General features: G+C 36.9%; 1 protein-coding gene across 1 annotated transcript in view; it reads left to right on the forward strand.

Annotated features, from left to right (window-relative positions):
• Positions 1-23481, forward strand: part of CTNNA3 (catenin alpha 3) — a 1857428-nt gene that overhangs the window by 828576 nt on the left and 1005371 nt on the right. The window lies entirely within an intron of this gene.

Below are 23481 nucleotides of genomic sequence, written 5' to 3' on the forward strand. Positions count from 1 at the left end.
TCAGACTCTATAGTTCTTTTTCTGGATATGGATAGCATTTTCCATCATGGGTCTTTTGGAGATGTCTTAGATCCTTGCATTGCTGAGAAGAGCTAAATCTATCAGAGTTGTTCATCACACAATGTGGCTGTTACTGTGTACAACGCTCTGGTTCTGCTCATTTCACTCAGCATCAGTTCATTTAAGTCTTTTCAGGTTTTTCTGAAGTCTGCCTACTCATCATTTCTTATAGCACAATATATGCCATTACATTCATATACCACAATTTGTTCACCCATTCCCTAATTACTAGGCATCCCCTCAATTTCTAGTTCTTTGCCACCACAGAAAGAGCTGCTATAATTATTTTTGTACATGTGGGTCCTTTTCCCATTTGTATGATCTCTTTGGGATACAGACCTGGTAGTGGTATTGCTTGGTCACAGAGTATGCACATTTTTATAGCCCTTTGGGCATAGGTTCCAAATTGCTCTCCACAATGGTTGGATCAATTCACAACTCCACCAACAATGCATTAGTGTTCCAATTTTCCCACATCTTCTCCAACATTTATCATTTTCGTGGTTTGTCATGTTAGCCAATCTGATAGGTATGATGTGGTACCTTAGAGTTGTTCTGATTTGCATTTCTCTAATCAATAGTGATTTAGAGCATTTTTTCTGTATGACTATAGATAGCTTTAATTTCTTCATCTGAGAACTGCCTGTTCATATCCTTTGACAATTTCTCAATTGGAGAATGATTTGTATTCTTATAAATGTGATTCAGTTCTCTAGATATTTGAGAAATGATGCCTTTATCACAGACATTGGTTGTAAAAATTCTTTCCCAGCTTTCTGCTTCCCTTCTAATCTTGGTTGCCTTTGCTTTGTTTGGGCAAAAACCTTTCAATTTAATGTTATCAAAATTATCCATTTTGCATGTCATAATGTTCTCTATCTCTTGTTTGTTCATAAATTCTTCTATTCTCCATAAATCTGACAGGTAAACTTTTCCTTGCTCTCCTATTTTGTTTATAGTATTAGTCTTTATATCTAAATCGTGTCCCCATTTTGACTTTATATTGGTATAGGGTGTAAGATGTTGGTTTATGCCTAATTTCTGTCATACTATTTTCCAGTTTTTCCAGCAGTTTTTGTTGAATATTGAGTTCTTATCCAAGAAGCTGGAATCTTCAGGTTTATCAAACAGTAGATTACTATAGTCATTCACTACTGTGTCTTGTGTGTCTAACCTATTCCACTGATCTACCACTCTATTTCTTAGTTAGTACCAAGTAGTTTTGATGATTGCTGCTTTGTAATACAATTTAAGATCTGGTATAGCTATGCCACCTTTCCATGCATTTCTTTTCATTAATTCCCTTGATATTCTGGACCTTTTGTTCTTCTAGATGAATTTTGTTACTATTTTTTCTAGCTCTATAAAATGATTTTTGGTAGTTTGATTTGGTAGGGTACTGAATAAATAAATAAATTTAGGTACAATTGTCATTTTTATTATATTAGGTTGGCCTACCTATGAGCAACTGATATTTTTCCAATTATTTAGATCTGACTTTATGGGGAATGCTGTCCACATCCAGAGAAAGAACTTAGGAGTCGGAATGCAGATATTTGCTCTCCTTTTCTTCTGTTGTTTTATTTTGTTTCTTCCTTCTTAGGGTTCCTCCAATTCATTCTAATTCTTCTTGACATCATGACTAATGTGAAAATATGTTTAATATGAATGTATAAGTTGAGCCTATATCAGATTGCATGCTTTCTTGGGGAGGGAGAAGAGAGGGAGAGGAAGAAAATTTAAAACTCAAAATCTTATGGAAGTGAATGTTGAAAATTAAAAAAATAGATAAATTATATCTATATATATCTATAGATATTTCTATCTCTATCTCTATCTATCTATCTATCTATCTATCTATCTATCTATATACATATATGAAAAGTATTTTGTAATTGTGTTCATATAGTACCTGGGTTTGTCTTGGCAGGTAAACTCCCATATATTTTGTAATGTCTACAGTAACTTTAAATGGAATTTCTCTTTCTATCTCTTGCTGTTGGGCTTTGTTAGTAATATGTAGAAATGCCAATGATTTATGTGAGTTTATTTTATATCCTGCAACTTTGCTAAATTTGTTTCTTATTTCAAGTGGTTTTTTACTTGATTCTATAGGATTTTCTAAGTATACCATCATATCATCTGCAAAGAGAGATAGCTTTGTTTCTTCTTTGCCTATTCTAATTCCTTTGATTTCTTTTTCTTCTTTTGTTGCTAAAGCTAATGTTTCTAGCACAATATTGAATAACAGTGGTGATAATGGACATCCTTGTTTCACCCAGGGTTCTTATTGGAAATGCTTCTAGCCTATCTCCATTACATATAATGCTTGCTGATAGTTTTAGATAGATGTTACTTATCATTTTAAGGATGACTCCATTTATTCCTTTGCTCTCTACTGTTTTTAATAAGAATGAGTGTTATATTTTGTCAAAAACTTTTTATTCACCTATTTTATTCACCTGTTCACCTATAATCATGATGTCTGTTAGTTTTGTTATTGAAGCAGATAATTATGCTGATAGTTTTCCTAATATTGAACCAGCCCTGTATTCCTGGTATAAATCCTACATGGTCATAGAGTATTATTCTTGTGATAAGTTGCCATAGTCGCTCTGCTAATATTTAATTTAAATTTTTTGCATCTATATTTTTTAGAGAAACTAGTCTATAATTTTCTTTCTCTGTTTTGACTCTTTGGTTTAGGTATCAGCACCATATTTGTATCATAAAAAAAATTTGGTAGGATTCCTTCTTCACCTATTTTCCCAAATAGTTTATATAGTATTAGAATTAATTGTTCTTTAAATGTTTGATAGAATTCACATATAAATCCATCTGGCCCTGGAGATTTTTTTCTTAGGGAGTTCATTAATGCCTTGTTCAATTTCTTTTTCTGAAATGGGGTTATTTAGTTAATATTTTTCCTCTTTTGTTAATCTGGGCAATTTATATTTTTGTAAATATTTACCAATTTCACTAAGATTATCAAATTTGTTGGCATACAGTTGGACAAAATAGCTCCTAATTACTGTTTTAATTTCCTCTTTATTGGTGGTGAATTCACCCTTTTCATTTTTGATATTGGTAATTTGGTTTTCTTCTTTCATTCTTTTTATTAAATTAACCAAAGGTTTATCTATGTTATTGTTTTTTTTTTCATAAAACCATCTCAATTTTATTTATTGGTTCAATAGTTTTCTTAATTTAAATTTTATTAATCTCTCCTTTGGTTTTCAGAATTTCTAATTTGATATTTAATTGGGGGGAAGTTGAATTTCCTAAAGTCACTCAGGTATAAATAATAAAGATGGCTATTGAACCCAGATCCTGTCACTCTAGATACATCATATTTTCTATTATGCCTCACTCACAAAATTTTGAGTGCAAGAATGAGAGGGAGTGCCGTTCTTGAGCCCCAGCAAATCTATATAAGAAACAAAAACGTAGGAATTTTTCCTGTAAATACCAGCACAGGTCCAGTCAATTGCTAAAGCTTTCACCTATTCTGCAATAAAAGACCACAGTTTTATTGTGCACTTTCCACTTTGGCCCCAGGACTCCCCATTACCCCACTAGTTTGCAAAGACCCTTGGGCCATGTCAATGAAAAAGACAGTTTCTGAAGCCCAGCTCACAATAACCCCAGTAAAAGTCCATCTCAGGTGATTGCTTTGTACATTTTTTGATTAATTTTCCCATAATTAAGTCTATATTTGATTAGTTAGACCTTCCCATTGGTGTTTGCTGATGTATCAGGTCACGTTAGAGGTGGAGAAGAACAGAATCAAAGATTAATGACCTTTAGTTTGAGTCTGAAAGTCATATAGGATTCACCATAGAGAGAATCTGTATGGAGAAAACAGGCAGATTTATTGTCATTGATGATGATGATGATGATGATGATGATGATGATGATGATGATAATTACAGTTATGGTCATTAAAACATAAAGTACTTTGAAACTTGCTGAATGCTTTGTATCCATTATCTTATTTGAATTTTACAGCAGGAAGTGCCACAAGTACTCTTATCCCCATATTATGGATACAGAAATTGAGACTTAGCATAGGTCATCATTCTCCCATGGATACAAAGCTAGTATCAGAAAAAGGATTTCAGAACATTTTTCCTCCCAGTGCACCACACTTAGGGTCATAGTTTTAGAGTTAGAAAGGGATCTAGGAGGTGATTGAATCTAATACCCTCATTTCAAGGAAGCTGGGGCTCAGAGAGGTTATTTAAGTTACCCAAAATTCTACCAGTAGTCATTGGCAGAATTGGAATTTGAACCTAAGTCCTCTGATGCCAAACCTAGCTCTTTTCACTGTGAAATGCTGACTTTCTCTCTATTATATCACATGACTTCTAAGTAAGGAAAACATTCATGTGAGTATCCATGTTAAAATAAAGCTGCCAAACTATCAGGGTTACCCCCAAATGGAATAGACTGTCTCAAGAAGCAATGGCCTCTCTATCTTTGGTGGTCTTCATGCAGAAGCTGGCTGGCCATTTGTCAAATATATTGTAGAAGGGATTTACATTCATGTATGGGATGGATGAAATGTCCTTGAATGTCCCATGTGGCTCTTAAATACTGTGATTCTGTGAAGGGCACCAAAGAGGGAATCCTCTGAGGAGGCTTTTGGGGCATGAACTCTCTAGTTAGCATGGTTTTCTCTACATCGTGAAAGAGAGTTTTCTGCCAGGGAGTACAAATTGGTTCATAGCTCTTGCTCATGTGATACTTGACTTGACGGAATACTTAATAAAAGCAAAGTTAGAGATTATGGGAGTGTGCTGGCAGTGGGGTCTTTATTTGTTTTACCCACAGGACCAGGGAAATTGAATAGCATTAGATTGGGTGGTATAATGCATGCCATCAGATATTCCCAGGGATTGCTGTAAATCCAACATTACAATAATATAGGGTTTGTTGATCCTGGCTACAATAAAACATTTTCTGATACTTCGAACTGCTTGCTCTGGGTTTTGCAAATAGGATACAAGGAATCACATAATAATGGGAAGCATCAGACAATATTTTATTGTTAATTTCATAATTTGCATATTGTATAATTCAGTGCACAAAGCCAAATGTTTCTATGCTGATACCAGAGGGGTTAGGGAGGAGACACCACTAAATTAAGAGAAGACATGGTCTCATAGCAGAAGTTGCAAAGTTGGGCCTAGGGAATAGCCAGCAGGCCAGTTTGCCTAGAAAAGAGGTCACATGCAGGGCAATAATATGAAATAAGGCTGGAAGAAATAGAATGTAGAGGGCTTTAAATACTAGTCTAACGATTTTATATTTTATCATGGTGAAGATAAGAAAGTGTCGAAGATTTTTCAAGGGAGAGTGTTTGAGTTTGGCAAATGACTGGAGGGTAGATTGGAGAAAGAGAAGAATGGGGATTGAGGGACCAGTTAGAAAGCTATCAAAAAGGGGCAGCTAGGTGGCGCAGTGGATAGAACACCAGCCCTGGATTCAGGAGGACCTGAGTTCAAATCTGGCCTCAGACACATAACACTTACTAGCTGAGTGACCCTGGGCAAGTCACTTAACCCCATTGCCTAAGCAAAAAAAGAAAAAAAAAAGAAAGCTATCAAAAAAAGTCTAAGAGGTAATAGATGGTTGGATAGGGAGGGCCTGAACTAGGGCAAGAATGTTGGAATAAAGAAAATATGAGTTGAATGAGAAAAAATATCTATGATGTTTCTCCTGGGGAACAGAAGACTAAGAGAGAGGGATATCATTATTTTCTGTCTTGAGATATACAAGGGACTATTAAATGTAAGAGGAGTAAGGCATATCACTTGGCCTGCCTTGATATTGTGATGACCTGTGATTTATCTGATATGGACATTCCCTTCAAGGATATCCATTGTAACCTAGGCTTGCTTGTCCATCTTGGGGGACTCATCTATTTAAAGATCCAAAGAAGGTTTACCCAATGTGATTGGGTCTTCATTTTAGTTCTCTTGATATCAGGCATATGCCAATAGAATGTCTTAGCTTTCTATTGATTATTCCTTGTTCTTGCTGCATGACCAACCCCCACCCACAATCATGCATGTAACAAAATCCTTCAGTCTAAGTCACCATTCCAGAGTAATTCTCTAATTTTAATGCATTGTTGCTTCTTCAGAGCCACCATGTAAACTTCCATGTCATTTAAGTGACACTCTACATAGTCAATTTTATAAGAAAAAATATGAAATTCTTATCTCAATGGAATGGAAAAAACATTTTTTTAATGTAGCTGTCCCATTATGAAATAATGGAAGTATATATAATGATGGCTCTGGGAGTCTGTGCAACTCTCTCCTCCATATTCTCCATTTATTCCAGTCCCTCTTTCAAAGACTTTCCTTCAAGGTCCCTTCAAATTTCACCCTCTTTCACAAAGTATCCTTTGCCTTCCTCAGCCTTCGGTGAGCATATCCTTCTCTGCCATGAATTAGGGTCTTTCTCACTCATCTACTGTCCACATTACTTCCTCACATTTGCTGTGTTCTTTTTTTTTATTTATCTGCTCGTGTACACCCTGCCTTCCTAGATAGTCAACTTTTTCAAATTAAGTTTTGTCTTGTATTTCTTTGTATGCCCAGAATCTAACGTGCTGACATGGTATATACAGTATACACTGTAAAAATCTTCACAATTGATTATAACAATGATGACGATCTCAGCCATTATGAAAAGCTCCCAATGTGGAAGACTGGCCCAATCCTTTAACTTATACTCTAAATAGGAAATAACCTACAAGTAAGATTTTGAGACAGCAGTAAGTTTGATTCTAAGCCATTCCCCCTCCTAACTTGATTTTTTTATGGTAATCACTTGGCCTGATCTCCAACAGAAGGAGGTTGGGTCTGTGGAAGAGAGGATAGGGAATGTGGAAGGAATGAGAATTGGAAAGAATCTTTTGAAATGTAAATAAAAATTTCCACACCAAAAAAAAAAATCACTTCAAAGGAGCAGAAGTGCATGTTGCATGTTTGCAGTATTTAATTCATGTTTTCATCGATATCTGTTGGCTGCCCCAACCAACACCAAAGCTAGGTTTTGACTCATTCCATAGGATTGCCATTCTCTCTTCCCTCTTCATCTCCCCTGACCCCACTGGCTTTTTGTGTATGAAATGAAAGTGACCCATACCTTGGAGAAAGAAAAGCAATAATGTCACTGACTTGCTTTTTGATGCTCTGTTCTTTCAACCCATCATCATATGGACTACATATCCCCCCAGCATGTAGAATCTTCAATTGCAGAAATCTAAAACTAGAAGAGATATTTGAGATCATGAAGGAGTGATTCCCTGCTCTCCCGCCCCCCACAACTGCCCCATGGTTTTTTTTTATCTTTGTAATATTCCAGTTTGAAATATTTGCCCAGGCCCTCCTTTTGAGAGGTCATATTAAGCCATTTGGAAATCCCAAGGAATCAACAAATGGAGGGCTCCTAATAGTTTCATGCCTGGAATGTTCTCCCTCCTCACCTCTATTACTTAGCACCTCTGACTTGCTTTAAGACTCTGCTCAAATACCAACTTCTACAGGATGCATTTCTCTATCTCTTCAGCAACTAGTGATCTCTCTCAGACTACTTCCCATTTATTCTGTTTATATCTCAAATGTACATAGCTGTTTATATATTGTCTCCACAGGGCCTGATTTTGCCTTTTTTTTTTTTTTTTGTATCTCCAGCACTTAGCACTGTGCCTAGCACATAGAAAACACTTTGATTGATGGACTGACCATTTATTGATTTTTGGTATGAATTCATCAATAGGAATATAATTTTAAAATGTTATTGTATGACTTACAGCCTATACTGAACTGGAAAACGTGGATTTAACAATATACATACATGATTCTGGTCAAACAGTTTAAGTTTAAAGATAAAAAAGGGGCAGAAAGCAGTTCTGTTCTCCTGTTCTCTTGATGGCCTTTTCTCCAGCTCTAGGGAGGGGTTGGCATTCAGCTCAAATGTGCTTTTTCTTTCTCTCTTTGATGGTACTTGGTTTGGCATAATTTTAATATAAATGAATGTTAGCAAAACATTGTCAGCATTAAAGAGTGCTGGCGTGAGAGTGCTACAGAATTAATATACCTAAGGTATTTATCTGTAATCCACTTTTAAATTGAATCTAGCTAATACTAGCGGTTGTCATTCAATGAAAGATGTACATAAATATTTGGCAATTTTTTTTTTGCTCTCTAAAGCGAAATTAAATCTTACCTATGCACCACCATATGTTTAAACTGCAGGAAGACATGAGGCTGTCAGGCTGTAATTCAGTAAATATTATTGAGTGACCCTATGGTGGGTGAGGTTACCAAGGAAATAGTAGATTTTGGCAATGCTTTTTGAGAGAAATTCTGACTTAGCTGAGGTCTTAAATAAATGCCCAATGAAGCAGAAACAGCACTGCGTAAGGGTCAGAATGATAGCATTTTTTCCTTAGCTCTACCACTAACTATGTGACTTTGGGCAGTTGGCAATTTCTGTGGGGCTCAGTATCCACATTGTAAAATGAGGGGGCTAGACAAAATGACCTCTTAGGTCCCTTCCAGCTCTGTTCCATAACTGCTCGTATACAAATGAAGTAAGTCAAGAATATCTAGAAGAGAATGTATAGACATGTGAATTAAAATAATTCAAAAGTTCAGAGCAACCCAAAGAGAGAAGACTGAGTGTCATTCCCACTGGGAGCTCTTTCCATTGCCCTTCTTCTGGCTAGTGTCAAATAAAGGTGAGGACTCTGACAAGTTCTACTTTTCCCCAGGTTACTCCCTATTGAGGTTCATATGAGTGATCCCTTAGAACCCTACATCTCAAGCACACCCCTAGACAAAGGTGAGCCTGAGGCCAATTTGCATCAATCTTTGATCTTCCTTTCCTGCTGCAAAACAAACTAGCTCATACACAAGTGCACAGGTCAGTGGGGAAGCAGAAGAGAAAAACTTTGCTGAGAGCAGAGTTCTCTCCTGACCAAAAATTCAAAAACCTGATATTGAATGGTAGGATAATAAGTTTATAGCTGGAAAGGACCACTGAGGTCCTCTAGTCTGACCTTTCATTTTGCAGATGAAAAACTGGAAAACACATACTTCAAGTCCTGGAAATAGCAGGACAAGAGCAGTTTATTTATTTATTTTTTGGAGAGGGGAAGAAGATTCCATCAAGAGCATTTATACACAAAAGACATTTAGTATATATTGAGGGAAACACCGCAGGTAAGCCTACAAATGCCTAGGTTGAGAAAAACAACCAAAAAGTTGAACTTTTGTGTTTGTTTATACTTAGTGTTTAGCATGGTGCTTGGCACATAGTACTTAATAAATATTTATTAATTCATTGCCCAAGATATTCACTGGATCATAAGTTTGAAATTTGGCCTATTCTTTTTTTTTAATGTGTTATTTTCTTTAGTATTTTTTCATGCCTCCCTTAACAAGCTTTTGACTCATTTTTTCCCTGATTTTCTTGCATGATTCTCATTTCTTCTCCCAGTTTTTCCTCTTCCTCTCTTGGCTGACATCTTAAATCCTTTTTGAGCTCTTCTTGGAATTCTTGTTGAATCTAAGACCAATTCACATTTTTCTTTGAGGCTTTGGATGTAGCTGTTTTGATGTTGTCTTCTTCTGAGTTTGTGTTTTGACCTTCCCTGTCACCAACTTTCTATGGTCAGGTGGTGGTGGTTTTTGTTGTTGTTGTTCACTTATTTTCCCACCTATTTATTAACTTTAAGTTTATGTTAAAGCTGAACTGTGCTGCCAGGGTGGAGCGATCTCAAGCTTCAGGTTTTTTGTGCCACTATTTTCAGAGCTAGTTCTGGGGAGGGGTCTGTAAATTTTCAGTTTTTCCAAGATGGCATGATGTAACCAAAGGTGTGATCACTGCTCTCTTACCATGTGACCTATTTTGTGAGCAACCACAAGCACTCAGCCCTAGAACTGTGTTGAGGGTCCCCGCTCCACTGTGGCTATGAGCTCTGGTATGTTATTCTTTTATGACTTAAAAAAAATGAATGTCATATAGCAAAGGGGACAAAGGGATTTGCTCCCCCAGCTTTATAGGCAGGATCCTTTGAGTCCTGTCGTCACTGAGATTTCAGTCTAGAACATATGGGAGTCTCAATAATCTTTGAAGTGTCTGGATATATAGACATAATAATCAATAATTGAGAAGAGCCATCTGCTGATTCTTATAATAACAATGAGAAAGTCACAGAAATTGACTAGACCTTAATATCCATGAAGGCAAGGTCTACATATGTATTGAATCTATCTGTCTATCTATCTATCTATCTGTCTGTCTGTCTGTCTATCTGTCTATCTATCATCCATAGAAACATTCAATATATATTGAATATATGCACATATTCAATAGAAATACACACATACATTTTAGTCCATCTTCATAGAGATTAAGGTTCTATGACTTTCCCATTGTAGTTATTATAAGTATCAGCAGATGATTCTCCCCAATTATTGATTATTACGTTTGTTTATCTGGATACTTCAGAAGTTATCCTGACTCTCACATTCTAAACTGAAATTTCAAAGTGACCAGAAGACATATACACATCTATGTCTATACACACACATGCATGTATGCACACCTGTGTATATGTACATACACGTAAATGTATATATACATGTATATAACATGGGAGTGTGCATATAAGTATTTTTTGGTTAATTACTTGTTGAACAGTGATTAAATTAACCTATTTAGAGTTAGAAAAGACTTTAGAGATAATCTACCCCTCCCCCACCCTCACCCATTTTACAGGGGAGGAAACTGAGGATCTGGGGGAAATAAATTGCTTAAGTTTATATAGCTAGTAAATGTTGTCACTTCCTGAAAAAAGGGGTGGTGTAGTGAGGTAAGCCCTGAATCTGATGTTGGATGACCTTGATTTGAATCTTGGTTCAACCATTTATTAACTGTTTCTGGCACTTTTGTTTCCTCATATATAAAATGAAGGCTTTGGGCTGGATGACATCTAAAGGCTCTTACAATTCTCAATCTATAATTTATAGTTTGTTGATAAAAGAAGTTCTTTGCGTAGAAGTTCTATCTCCATTTTGCCTCATGGTAAAAACTGGCTCTTTATAAAAAAGTGTTTAGGGGTAGGCGAGAACTCAGAAAATCTGTGCCCAAGACATAATGTATCATTCAGAAGAATCTTTTATTGGGGATGTAGAACCTGCTATATTTCATTCTCTTGGGTAAAGTGGAAAATATTTTAAAATATTTGCAGTAGTCACAATCACTGTCCCCATCCAGTCGTATACTCAATGTCTTGGGAGCTGCTACTATGCAGGCCGCATTCAAGGGCATGAAGTTGATTTGTCAGAATTCTGATCGTATCTAATGATATGGGGTCAAAAGGGAAAATTTCTCTCTGTCGTTACCAAACCACATGTGTATGAGAACGTTCAGTAACATGGGTTGTAGATGAGTAAACAAAGGGAAATGCCTTCAATTAATGTGCTTCTTAATTTTTTTAAACATCATTTCCTATCATATAATTATCCATGGCAATTATTTGGTTACATGTATTTATACCAAGTACATAATTAGTTGTAATTATGAAAATTATATGCATAGAGTGTGTGATTAACTAAAATTTATTTAAAGGAAATGAGAATACTCAACAACATAAAACACATTAATGAAACATCACATTTGTGGTACATAGTGACACCAGCCAGGAAATGTATGATACTGGGCTCATTCTTTGATTTTTGGCTACATGATGATGGTGCCTGGATATATATCTTTGGACCACAAGGTTAGATATCTCCATTATGAATACGCCCCTCTGTTCAGTAGGCATGAAACATATTTCTTCTTTATGTCTCCATCATATGTTCTGAGTTTGCACTTATTGATCTCAGAGATGTTTGAATGCTCAGTTTACAAACATAGACTCAGAGTCAGACCTGAACTTGAGTAGCTCCCAAAGGCCATAGCTCTGACCACTTAAAAAACTCTTTGAATCTCAGATTTCTCATTTATAAAATGGAGATGATCATAATGCTTACACTGAAGTCCTCACAGGTGTATCAGATACCATGGTGTGATATGGCAATGTAAAAAGAAGGGGTTGGCATTGATGGCACTGTGATCTTGTTCTCAATTATTTTTCAGCACTATTGGAATTGAGATTCATAATTTCAATGTGGCTTGGAGCAGAAGAACTCTGACATGCCTTTCAAACTCTGCATGCCTATTTAGTAGAATGTAGGCTTCTTGAGGGCAGGGAGTATTTCATTTCTGTTTTTTTTTTTGTTTGTTTGTTTGTTTTGTTTTCATTTGCAACTCCTAACACAGTGATTTACGTGTACATTTGACCAACATCTGAATTGTTAATTCAATGATTTTTAGAGCTAGAAATAACCATAACTAGTTTCTTCACCACTCCTTTTTCTTTATTAAGTAAAGGCCTTGGGGCTTAAGCATCGTACCTAAAGTCACTCAGTTGACTTGTACCCAAGTTCCAATACTCTTTCTCATACAACATCACAGCTCCCTAAAATATGCCACTCTTCTTCCTGATGAAAAGAAATGAATAAATGTAGGAGGACATACAGGACTACCTAAGTTTCTTATCTTCCTGTTGTATACTCCCCTATATCCACCAAAAGTCTCTGGCCACAATCAAAGCCGAACAAAAGTTTGTCATAGATATGCTCAGTGCCTTTCATTAGGGTGTGCAGCCTCTCATGTCGATCAGTCCTAGTAAGGCACTGAAGCCATGGGGGTAGAAGAATTATGCTCATATTATGATTTTGTCATTGTCTACCCTACCTGTCCTTGAAGTCTGGATGGAAGCCATGCTCTAGCAATGCACATTCTAGCAACATTTTGGTGAATTGATTTTTCCAAATGAGGTTTTTTTTAGAAATTTCATTCATTCATTTCCATTGGCATGTACGTAGAGTATGCCATCATGCCTAGACACACCTTAATATCTTTTTGAAAAGTATAATTTTGTGACTCCTTTTTAAGGTTTTTATTTTAAGTAAAGTTTATCTTTTAATTAAAATACATTAAACTGATAGATTTAAACAATATCCTTTATGATCGAGTAGGCAGTAATTGTGAGTCTTAAAATGGATAAAATTCTCTGGGTGCATACCCTAATGAAAGGCACTGCTCATATCTATGACAGACTTTTGTTCAGCTTTGACTGTGACCAAGACTTATGGTGGATGCAGAAGAGTATACAAATTGTAGATAAGAATGCTGTGTCCATCTTCCTGGTATGTAGACAAGTGGAGGCATATACCCCATGCAGCTCATTTTACAGATGAAGAAACTAAGGCAAACAGAGTTAAGTGACTTGCCCAGAGTCACACAGCTAGTAAGTATCTGAGACCTGATTGGAACTCAGATCTTTCTGACTCCAGGCCTGGGGCTCTTTCCACCGCACCACCTAGCTGCCCTTATATGTGTGTACACACGTACACACACACATGCCTACATATATATATATATATGTATAAACAGACAAGAAAGATATGCATGCACACCCTATACTACATGTATGTATGTACACACATGTGCACTTCATACATACACACAAACACAGGTTTGTATATACATTCATGCATGCATATGTATACATATATGCAGCAAGGTGGCACAGTGGATAGAGTGCTGGGCGTGAAGTCAAGGAGATTCATTTTCCTGAGTTCAAATCTGTTTTCACATACTAGCTGTGTGATCCTAAGCAAGTCACTTAATCCTGTTTGCCTCAGTTTCCTCCTCTGTAAAAGAGAAGGAAATTGCAAACCACTCCAGTATCTTTGCCAAGAAACCCCGAATGGGGTCAGGCATAACTGAAACAACTGAGTAACAACAAAAATATATACACACACGCACACACACACACACACACGCACACACACACATAGCATCCAACTCTTTAGAAAGTCTGCTGATGGTAGTTCAATATGCTCCATAGTGTTTAGATAGCCGTTATGTAACATACAAATATGCGTATTTGTGTGTGTGTGTATGTGATTGCTGTTAAGCCTTTTTGTATCATCCTTCAAGTTTACTTTCTAAACAGAGCACCAGTTGGCTTGTCACAGGCCTTTCCTTTCTAGATTTTATAGTTTGAGAATGAGGGCTCATATAATTCCAGGAATTCATTGAGTTAAGGGTCAAGAGAGCTTGGCATGTTGGAACAGGGAAAGCCCTGGAGACAGGATTGTTTTCTTCTCAGGTCTATGAGTGGGACATTGTTGTTGCTTTAGTTTCTGTTGTTGTTATCTTCATCATCATCATCATCATCATCATTATTGTCATTTTGGATTGTTTATGATTAAGCAATAGACATGGTTTGGGGTGTGGTTATACAAGGATGTTATATAAGTTGGAATATTTGCAGAAAATTTATTTGCCAGTGGAGTTGGATAGATGCAATCTTAGATTCTGCCTATAAAATTTCATGTACTCTCTGGGTAAACAAATAATTTATATAACCACAGGGGAAAGGAATTAGAGACAGTTTAATGGTGAGGATTGTCTTATGTATAGTAAATACTGGGATGGCAGGGACATCTATGAAAGGCAAGGGCCATTTGTACACGAGGCACAGTGAAATGGTGCTTGGAATAGCTGGGCACCCAAGAAGCTACCTGCCAAACCTCCAGCCATCCCGAAACTGCTGGTGACATTTTAATACCCTTGTTCCTTGTGCCTGCTGTGGAATGTACCATCTGTTTATTAGATCCAGGAACTGCATTGATTCTTGTAAATAACATAGCGATCCTCTGTGATGAATTGAGGGAGACCCCATATACTGGTCACTATTTTGGACTTGTAGGTAATTGATTCTCATAATATGCTAAAAAAAATCCTAATCCTGAATTGGTACTTCTTAATAAGTAATAGCCATGTCACTATCTAATTGCCATGAAATTCTTATGCCATGTAAAAAGTTGAACTCAGTGAGAGAGACAGACACAGAGATGAGGGGAAGAGAGAGATGGAGAGACAGACAGACAGACAGGCAGGCAGGCAGACACAGAGAGAGAGAGAGAGAGAGAGAGAGAGAGAGAGAGAGAGAGAGAGAGAGAGAGAGCACACTTTGTGTTAGATAGTAAGCAATGTGCTAGGTATATGGCTATAAGCAAAAAAGACAGTTCCTACCCTCAAGAAACTTAGATTCTAATGGAACTAAAGAGTCCATAAAGAGAAGCTGGGAAAGTGGGGAGCAGTGGGAGTATGGATGCTGGTGAGGAGGTGAAGTCTAGAGGGGGAAGTGAAGTTACACTTGGCCCGGACACCTTATGAAATGATGATGAGGCCTAGGAACTCATATATTAAGAGAGTGGATTCAGGGTAGAGGCAACTCTGGGTGGGAAGGTGAAGTGAGGACGGAGGGAGGAGGAGAGTACTCTGGACAGTGAGGAATAAAGCCAGGCCTGTGTGTTTCCACAACTGTTGCTTAGTTTTCTTTTGTCAGTGTTTTTCTTTTCTGTCTCTTGCTATATAGGCACTCTTCCCCAGACCTATTTTCTTGAATTTAGGTGGACAATGAGGTATCATACATGTTGAGAGCTACTGGTCCTGCTTACTCAAACATGTGTGGTTTGATCAGTGATGATAACCTTTCCACTGATGAAGACTGTAATCCCTCTACAACTTGACAGACTATCTCATATTATCCCACTCTCCAAAGAATGTCAGCTCCTTGAGGGCAGAAACTGTTTTGTTTTTACTTTTGTCTCCCTCAATTTTAGCACAATACCTTGAATTTAGTGGATATGTAATAAATGCTTGTTGAATGGAATGGAATCAAACCACCGTGTGGACAATCCATTGGTGAGCTCCACTGAATGGTGCTAGGCTGGTGCCCTGGTGGCAGACAAGCCATCCACTGCCAGGTTCCTTGGATGTCTGACTCCTTGCATTCCACTGAGCTCGCTTTCAAGAACCCAGGGTGACATTCACACCAAGTGGAGGTAGTGAGAAGTGGCTTTAGTGGAAGATTAGCCAACACAGAAGCATAAGAAATTCATTCATCATCCTGAGTCCTGTTGTTATGGGGTGTTCATAATTGCTTTCTTACTGTGTAGTGAGAGTACCTTTTAAAGCCAATTTCAGAAATGGAGTTGAGGACTATTGAAGTGAGATGCAGGGAGAGAGCCTCTTCTATAAAGTGGGGGAAAATAGCTCCTAGAAGGCAGATTGTTTGAAGAGGTTGTTTTAGCAATTACCTTAAATCTTGTTAACTGAGAGGCAGAAAAAAAAAAACAAACAAGTTCCTTGCTGACCTCGAACTTTGCCTTACCCACTTTGGTTCACCGCATTACTTTAGGTATGAGCTAATACCTGTTGTGCCTAAATGACACTAATAATCCTGTTTTTATACATTTACTTTACATAATGAGGCAAATTCCCAAGGAAAAAGACTAGGAAGGAAGAAGTTAAGTAAGTTAAGCAATGACCCCATCGTAAATGGGTTATGATGCTATCTGTCTTGTCCTGTTGGGCTAATTTATGCCATTGAGAGATGCTGAGAAAAATGGTGGCCAAGAATCAGTAGGCCTTGTGGAGTACAGACTGGAGAAATTCTGGAGGAGAAGCTAAGAAAGTTATTGCTGTGCCTGATAGCTTAAAATGTTGGGTTACTAATGATCACTGAATCGACAATGCATTGGATTTTGCTGCCTTTCTGTCCTGATTTACATTTGGTCCTTAGCTATCAGGATCTCTGTGATCAGTGTCTCTATCCCAGAGGCAGTGAGTGATGAATGTAAGCTCTGTGATGAAAGGGTCTGAAACATCTCTGTATCTGAGATTTGAATTCAGATCTTCTGATTCCAAATCCAGAACTCATAAAAACATAGTTTTAGAGCTTCAGGGTACCTTAGAAGCCTTCTAATATGATCTCTTTATTTTACAGTTGAGGAAACTGAGGCACAGAGATTTTAAATGACTTACCTAATAGCATGCAGAAAGAATTGGAACACAGTTCCTCTGACTCTGACAGTGTTCTCTGCACTCCTGCACAGCTGCAGAACTATGTTCCTTGGTGGTCTTGCTTACTAGCATGCTTAAACAGCTGACTACACATGGTAAACAGGACTTTCAAATTTGATTTAACAGGTGTTTGACTTCTTCAGTACTCCCCCAGGCCCAGTGATTTCAAAAGACTGATACTGTGCAAATTCCAGGTAAAAGTGAAACTAGTTTAATGTATACTATTTGGATATGAAGCATAATCTAATGGAAACAACATTGGATTTAAGTGAGGCAGGATTATGCAAAGTCACCAACCTTACTTTTTCCTCTGGAGCCATCTGGGTCCAATGGGAAGATATAGATCAAGATGACTGGAGATGGCCCCAGATGGAGTGGACCATCTTTTTTAAGCTAAGGTCTTTCCCAGGTCTCAATTTTCATAATGAAGAAACACACTTAGAAAGGAGGTTAACTTGTTTCATTGTTGGAATCAGGGGAAATCCTCTGATAATAGTTTAAGTATGCTGTTCCTGTCTTCATGTGAGGAATTGATAACCAAGCATGCCCCCCACCTTTTTTTAAAATAGGGTTTTTATTGATATATTTAGTCTTTACATTACTTAAATCTTCTTTCCTTGTATTTTTCCCCCACCCCTTCCATGAGATCCATCCATTTTTACAAAGAATTTTGTTAAAAGAAAAATGAAATTAAAAAGGAAGAAGGTGGGGGGGATTAAGCAAAAATAAATAGATAGGGAGATAGAGATAGATAGATTTAAAAATTTGAAAATGTATGTACTGTTCAACATCTGTGGCCCTCCCACCCCTACATAAAAGTGGTGGAGTTGTCTTCATATACCCCTTCTTTGGAGCCAAAATTAGTCTTTGTAATTTTGCAACATTCATTTTAGATAGTTCTGTATTTATTGTTCTTTTCTTTCCCATCATTGCAGTCATTGTGTGCTGTGTATTCTTTTCTTGGCTCTCTTTATATCATTTCCTGCAAGTCTTTTATTGCTTCTCTGTATTCATCATATTTTCTATTTATTACAACATGGTAATATGTTACACCTGTGGACCATAATTTGTTTAGACATTACCCAAATGATGGATATCTACTTTAAAAATGTCAATTTTAAATAGAACTCTGTAAATGCCTTTTAAGAAATGTTTTATTGGTACTTTTTGATTTTATTAGGTGATTATTTCCATCTCCCCACACCAATGATAAATTTTTAAACCTTAAAACTGCCTTATATCAAAGAAAAAAAAGAGTAGAATAAACTAAATGGTTTGTGGCCATGTCTGAATGTATACAGCATTCTGAACCCATAGTCCCACACCTCTCTATGAAGAGGAGGAATGTATGTTTCCTTATCTTCTCCCTGAGGACCAAAACTGGTTATTATAATTTCTCATAATTTAGTTCCTTTTTCTATTCTTTTCTTTTCCTTCCCTTTAATGTAATCATTGTATATTTTTTTTCTCCTGGTTCTGCAATTTTCACTCTTTATCAGTTCATACAGTTTTTCCCATGCTTCTCAGAATTCCTCATGCTTTTCACCTCTTAATGCACATCTCATTCTATTATAGTCATGGAAGAAGATTTACTCATCTGTTCTAAAATCACTAGCAACACACTTTCTTTCCTTTGCTACCCTCCCAAAGTGTTTCTATGAGTAAGTTAGAAGGCATCCTGCCTTTCTTTGTGTCATTACCCTCTTGGGAGGGGAGGGAAAAGGTCTTGACTTTCTTCAAAGGCCAAAATTAAATGACTAAAAAAGGTAAAAAATAATGAGATGATCTCTAAAGCTTTTACCATTAAAAAAAACTAAATAGCTCTCTTTTTTGGTGCTATTTGCTTAAGGAACTGCAAAGAGAAAGTAAAACATGTGTGGATATTATTACAGTGGTAAATAGTCCACAGCTGTCTTTTATTCTAAACCTTTCCTATTCACATTTCAACAAAAGAATCTTGAGTTCATTTCATTAATGATGCACATCTTAGGTTTCCTTCTTGTTCTCATTAAAAGATCACTTATGTACATGGTCTATAACAAACTTACTCAACATTCTGGGCTCTCCTTTGCTTTTAAAGAAAATCTTGCTTGCTTTTCAAGTAAGAACAAAGGAAGAAGATCAAATCAACTAATACATAGCAAAAGAGAAATGCATTACCCAGCGTAGCTTTTCCAGTACTAAAGGACTCTGGGCTTCATCCTGAGTTTTTTCACCTGCTGAATTCTGTTTCTTTTTGAACTTAATCACATCTACCTAGAGACAGTGTAGTGCCATAGAAAAAAAAGACCTCAAGAATTATCTGTGTGACCTTGGCTAAATCACTTAACATCTCTAAATCTCAGTTCCTACTTAAAGAGACATCGAAGAGGCTGGGTCAGTGTGTAGAAAAGATTGAATTCAGAATCAGGGGAACTGTTAGAAGTCCAAAAGCTGGCACTTCGAAAATATGCAATCATGAACAACATGTTCCACCCCTCTGAGTCTCAATTTCTTCTGGAAAATTTGAAAAATAATAGTTACATTACCAGTTCCGTATGGTATCATAAGAAGCTTACAATGCTAAGAGCTATATTCACCAGACCATAGCTGAGCACCTACTATGTGCATGCAAGTACATTGGATGCTGGGGATGTAAAAGTAAAAAAAAGGGGGAGATTAGAAGCTCTTGAAGAGCTCGTCTCTACCTGCATTTAATATTCCAAGGACTCGTAAGTTCCCTTCACACACAAAAAGCACAACCTCTTTACAAATTAGTAGGTTGTCTTTGATAGATAACATAACTGAAAAAGTTCATCCCTCTGAGGCCAATCAAGCATAGAAGGTCTTGGAATTCAGTTAAATGGGTGATAATAAGCAACTAGAATGTACAGAACACTTTAGAGTTTGTAAAGCACTTTAAACACATTATAAGTATATATGTATATATACATATATGATATATTAATAGAATAATGTTTTAATACTGTTAAAATATATTACTGTAGGCACACATGAGCACCTCAAAAGCTTCTATTCTTTTTTTTAGCCTTCATATCTCCAGTTTGGTGAACATAGTATTTTGCATTGTACATTTATCAAAAAACCATGTGAAACTCGAGATATATATGCCTTATATTAAATATACATACATGTATGAATATATAGTATGCATATTTCATATATATATACTTTGCTACCAACTTGTGAGGTAGATAGATGCTACTATGATATCCATTTCTTGGATAAGGAAACTGAGGCACAGAGAGGTTCATTGACTTGTCCACCACCAGATAATTAGGATGTATCAGTGACAGTATGCCGACTCAGGTCTTACCAACTATGTCCAGTGCCTTATCTACTCAGCCTTCTAGCTGGGCCTGGTACTTAGTCAGCAGATATACTAGTGGTCACAGACTCTGTTGTGTCATTTCAGTAGTGTCTGATTCTTTGTGACTCCATTTGGAGTTTTCTTGGCAGAGACACTGGAGTGGTTTGCCATTTTCTTCTCTAGCTCATTTTACAGATGAAGAAACTGAGGCAAACAGGGTTAAATGACTTGCCCAGGGTCAAATGTCTGAGGCTGGATTTCAACTCAGATGTTCTTGACTCCAGACATGTGTTATATCCACTGTGCCACCTAGCTGCCCCACTGGGTTTGTAGCCAAAGCCCTTTCCTGGTTGGGAAGACTGGTGAGAGATCATCTTCCTTTGATAAAGGCTTTGAGAATGCAGGGTCCCGTCCACAACTTGATTCCATATCAGAGTCAGTCTTCATAGAAAGAGCTTATCCAAAGTAAGCAGGGTCTCCTTGGACTGGCTGAGAGCTGAAATCTGAAGATTCTTTGAAGGGCATCTTCATTTCTGAGTTGAATCTAGAGGGATAATTTTTTAAAAAGCCACCACCCAAAAACTGAAACAGTACTACATTTTCTATGATATTAGGTGGAGCCTTATGCTGATTGGAGACTTTAAAATTACTCCTTTGTGGTTAAAAAAGATGAAAATACTTAGATGTTGTGAAGAATGGGCATGTGTGTATTTCATGTCCCTTCTATGCACAGAATACTGAGAAACATGAGCTCTTATTTTGGGGAGAAAATTATCTGCAACTATCATTTTTTTCCCATTACGTTCCACTTTCTTTCTCTCATTAAATTCTAACAATAGCTTAGAAAACTTGGGCAATCCGTACTAGAGAGGTGGTTATGACCAGAAACAGGGAATCTTTTTATTTGCTAGGGGAAAGAGGCAATAGATTAACAGACATCTTTTAGCCCTATTAGGAAGCTGCAATAAGACAGTTTGGGAGACAGTTTTCTATGTAACTGCAAATGTAATGTGAACTGAAAGACAGGAGTGCCCCCTTGTAGAAAACAATGAATTTGCCATTGCACCCACTAAATGCCCTTGTTTTGCCACTGTTATGAGAGATGTTGGAAAGTTGAAATTCACTTTGTTAGTATTGACTAGCAAATATACTGCAAAATTTGGGGGAAGATGAATGAAGCCTGAAATTCATCCTGCTTTGCCCCAGCTCTCTGCTATGAATGAATGCATTGATGAGAAGGTAGGTGACACAGCCCAGGTGTTAGTAATAATTACAGGAATTGCTCATCAGTAAGGGAATGTAACTGAACTACCCAACTTCAGAGATGGAAGATACCTCAGAAGGAAGGCATCTGGTTCAACTTAGATCAGTGTCTTTGCTTTAGTGTCTCAACAAGAACAGCTTTTCTTAAACATCCACCCAGGAGGTGAAAACCACTCTTTCCCAAAGCAACTCTTTGCATTTTTAGATGTAACTAATGATTTGGAAACACCTCCCCTCCAAACACACACATACTCTCTCTCTGTCTCTCTGTCTCTGTCTCTGTCTGTCTGTTTCTCTGTCTCTGTCTGTCTCTTTGTCCTCTCTCTCTGTGTCTCTGTCTGTCTGTCTGTCTGTCTCTCTCTGTGTCTCTCTCTCCACACACACACACACACACACACACACACACACACCACTAGTCTTAAGGTGACTTGTTATCCCCCAGAGGACTGCATAGAACAAGTCCATCCTTCTTATACATGGCAGCCGTCAAAATGCTTTACCTCTCCATTCCAACATGCCCAGTTCCTTAACCAGGTCTCATCTACAATGATCTTGAGGACCTTCATTCTCTTGGTTACTCTCCTCTGTGTAGCCTACAGGTTATCAATGTCCTTCCTAAAATATGGAACCAGAAACAGAACATACCACTCTGCATGTTATCTGATGCTGACTCCTAAATTTGATCATAAGCCTCATCGAAAATAGTCTAATATTGCATTAACTTTCCCTCTAGCCTTATTATACTCTTGTCCTATGTTGGGCTTGCTTCCAATAAAATGCTCATGTCTTTTGTAAGCTCTTTTTCAGTTTTTTGTTTTGTTTTTGGTTTTTTTTTTTCTAATCGATAAAAATGTTGTGGTGTATGATTGTGGCGGAATGCTACTGTGCTATAAGAAATGATGAGCCTGATGATCTTAGAAAAACATGGATAGACTTGCATGAAATAATAAAGACTGAAATGAGTAGAACCAAGAGAATGTTGTAAACACTAATAGAAATATTGGTTTAAGAATGACTGAGCAATTAAGTCATTTTGACTGTTACAAATACCTAAATTAATTACAAAGAAAGATGAAGGAAGACACTTTCTGCATCCAGAGAAAGAGCTGATAAAAAGAAGTATGTATAGAATTATTTTATTTGTATATGCAAATTTGTGTTTAATGGTAGTCATCTCTAGGATGGGGGGAAGGGAAGAAAGAAATTTGCATAATAACTTTATTATATATTTAAAAGGAATAGCAAGTTATACATAATAGATTTGCAGTTACATATGTAATAATCTTTTAAAAATTATCCTGTTATGAAAATGCTTGTTTTATTCCATAAATTAAAAATAATTAAATTAATTAATTAAAAAAGAAAAACACACATTAACATTAAAAAAAGCAGTTATTTTCAGCCATACCATTGTAATCTTGGACTTCTGAAGATTTTTTTTTAACCCAAATTTAAGACCATAGATTTCCCCATATTTGGTTTCACTTTAGGTTCGGCCTAATACCCTGGCTTGTCAAGATCTTTTTGAATCTTGACGCTTATGTACCCGTGGGTCAATTACTCTTTTAGGTACATATCACCTGGAAGTTGATAAATAGAGCTTCTGTTTTTTTTTTTATATGTCATTGATAAGATTATTAAGCAACATAGGCCCAAATATACATTCCTGGGTCTATCCTGGGGAGACCACATTTAAAACTGACATAGAATGTTCAATGATAATATGTTGCATCTGGTCCTTCAATCAGGAAAAAACAAATCACTTACCTGTACAAATGCCTGGTCCCCACTGTCCCGTCTTTTGCACACTGATACAATGATAGTAACAACAT

This window comes from Vombatus ursinus, unplaced genomic scaffold, assembly GCF_900497805.2.
Source record: "Vombatus ursinus unplaced genomic scaffold, bare-nosed wombat genome assembly UNPS02014847.1, whole genome shotgun sequence".
Lineage (NCBI taxonomy): Eukaryota > Metazoa > Chordata > Mammalia > Diprotodontia > Vombatidae > Vombatus > Vombatus ursinus.